General features: G+C 26.5%; 1 long non-coding RNA gene across 1 annotated transcript; it reads left to right on the top strand.

The window, feature by feature from the left end:
* The first annotated feature begins 392 nt into the window (after positions 1–392).
* Positions 393–1,289, top strand: LOC145092371 (uncharacterized). Its single transcript, XR_013702505.1, has 2 exons — positions 393–928; positions 1,147–1,289. It is a non-coding gene; the product is annotated as an uncharacterized LOC145092371 (long non-coding RNA).
* Positions 1,290–3,168: the final 1,879 nt, after the last annotated feature.

Raw genomic sequence — 3,168 nt, 5'->3', positions numbered from 1 at the left:
ACTAGATGTAAAACATATATATTATACGAGTTGATTAAAGAAATTAAAATATTAGAATGTAATAATAATTGTTTTTAAAATAAGAAACATATTAATTGCAATTTAATATAATATTTATTAGATTTGATATTATATATATATATATATATATATATATATATATATATATATATATATATATATATATATATATATATAAAAGGATAAGTATTATATTGCTTTATAATTTTAAAAATTAAAAAAAAATCATAAATTAATATATAAATATTATTTATTTAAAAAATATATAAGTGTCAAAACTTGGCAAAATTATCTTTATTTATTTATTATATAGTAGTAAATAGTAGATGTAAGAAAATTCAATTTAATTTTAGAAATGGGGAAAAAGCCACGTCAGTGTCACCCCCTCCGTCTGTGTTGGTGTCTGCTTCAACTCCTCCTTTTGGTCTTTATAAATACATGGAGTGAAGCAGTGGATTTTCAACTTTAAAGTCACCATTAAAGAGAGGAGATTTCTCACGTAAGCCCCGTGCATTATTGAGCTATCCTTTATTGTTGTAGATACAATCACTCATATATACACACAAAACAAGTTCAATACACAGAGATCGAGAGGGAAGGGACTTAATCAGACATCCATGAAATTTTTCTTCCCGGAGCTCAGCTTTTGCTTCGGCGGCACTGTAATAACACCGGCAGCAGAAACCATCACCACTGATGTTTCAATTACTAGCCGGCGTGTAACGCAAGGTAATTCGACAAAGCACTGGAGGCCGGAGCTCACAGCGATTGCAGAGGACGGCGGCGTGTTGAACGCTCGCAGGCAGCCTCCTCCATCGGCTAGCGTCGTTAGATCTGAGAAGAAGCCATTGAACAAAGCTAGATCTACAGGGAAAACTCGATCTCATTCATATACCGGTGATTACAGGTAAAACTGATGCCTCCAAACGTCCAATCATGTTCATAATTTCACTAGAAATTTTCGATAACTATCGTTTTCTTTTCGTTTGAATCACAATACCAAATAAGTCTCTGGAACTTTCGATCTGGAGTTAAAATTTGCTTAAAATAATCATAACTGTTTCTTTTTTAATCAGAAACGATCAAATTATTTATGGTATTAAATACTTGTAGCGTGAAATGCAGGAAACTGACTCATGCGATGGCGATTCCCGCGTTTTCTCCAACTCCGTTCGTGTTTTGATTTTGGATGATTAATGGCGTCCTGTATTTCTCTTGTATCTGGTGTTCATGTAATGAAATTTGTGAATAACTCTGTTTTTAAGATATATTACTGTGAATTTCAATATCATAAAATCATTAGAAAATATCATTTGTGATAATTATTTTAGAAACTTGACTATTTGTGACGAGCAAAAAACATGTTTTTAAAAAATAATCAGTGATTAAAAAACAAGTACGATCGATGGATATTGGTTTGATGTCTTGTGGTACAATCAACAAGTTGTTTTTATATATAATTAAAAATTAAACCTTAATTTAAAACATGAGCCGTAATAATTTAATATAAATCTATGCGTAAAGCAATCACGTAACGTTGAAAATAATTTATTTATATGAATTCACAAACTTTATGGAAGGTAATCGTTATCACAAATGTATTATGACGGTTTTCCAATAAAAGTAGAAAGTTAAATATTAAAAAAGAAAAACAATAGAGATGCATACTTATTATAAAATCTTATATAAAGCATCTATTGTGTATTAGTTGTGAGAGTGATGTATTATACGGTTTTATTAAAAATAAAAATTTAATATCAATATTTAAACATTAAATATTTTATAAAATAATATTTTTACATATCATAAGGTAATCTTTTCAAACATTTATAAAAAAAAATCAAATCTTTTTTAGAGCATTTATAAGACTTTATTATCAAATTAATAGAATGATTCTCTTTCTTTATATAAAACTAGTTGTAAGACTCGTATGTTATACGGGTTGAATAAAACAAAAAAATTAAATATGAAGGTTTAAACAAAAATTTATTTAAATTTAAAATTTAAAAATTTGAATTTAAAATGAAACATATTCAATAATATGAGTTGTAATATTGTAATTTAATTATTAGTTTCAAATAAGGCAATTAATAATTGAGGTTTAAATATGATGTGTTAATTAAAAAAAGATAAACAATGAGAAAATGACACATGGAAAAAACATTTATTCAAAAATACCAAAAAATTACATGTGTCCAAGTTAATGAGAGAATGACATGTGGCAAAACTATTTTCATTTATTAGGGAGGATTTTATTTTAAAAAATGGAAATTCTCAAAAAATGACAAGTGAAAAATAATAATTCTAAAACTCTCACAAAATTACATGTGACAAAACTCTTGAGAATTTGACAAGTGGCAAAAAAAACTTTCATTTATTAGAGAGGATTAGAGAGGACTAGGTGTGAGACCCATGTATTAAGTTTATTTAAAAAAAATTAAATATGAAATTTTAACAATATGAGAAGTTTGAATTTATAAGAAAAATAATAAAAAAAATTTAATTATTAAAATTAATGAGGCTTTAATACATTGAATACATCACATATATAAATCTTTTCTAATAAATACCTTACATATTAAATGTGGAATTTTTATTTTAATAAAATAAAAAAATACAATAAAATGACAAGTGGAAAATAAAAAATTAAAAAATTCTAGAAAATATCATGTGTTAAAATGAAGGAGAATAGGACATTTGGCACAAAAAACCTTCATTTATTAAGAAGGATTAGGTTATAACCAGTGTGAATTATGGTTATAAAATAAAGGGAAATTTGCGAAAAAAAGTCTCAATATTTTAAGTCAGTTTACGATTTAGTCCCAAATTAAATTTTGTTTACAAAAAATGACAGATTACCGGCTAAAACTTCGGATTAAACCTTTGTGGCCGGTTTCACAGATTTAGCTGGTATCTCATCTTTTTTCGTTAATTAATCCAAATTTTGGGGTTTTTTCATTAATTAATCAAAATTTTAGGGCTTTTTCATTATTTATTACCAATAAACCAAAATATTTGGACTTTTCTGAAGATTACCTTTAAACTAATATATATTATATGATCTAATTTAATATGTATTATTCCATGTCTTCTTTCTTATGCTCTTCTAGGCTGACCGTGTGTTTTTATCGGTGTCGTCAAACCCAA

This window comes from Lactuca serriola, chromosome 3 (genome assembly GCF_051521515.1).
Source record: "Lactuca serriola cultivar US96UC23 chromosome 3, Lser_US96UC23_V15, whole genome shotgun sequence".
Lineage (NCBI taxonomy): Eukaryota > Viridiplantae > Streptophyta > Magnoliopsida > Asterales > Asteraceae > Lactuca > Lactuca serriola.
This window is presented reverse-complemented; position numbering and strand designations above follow the sequence as displayed.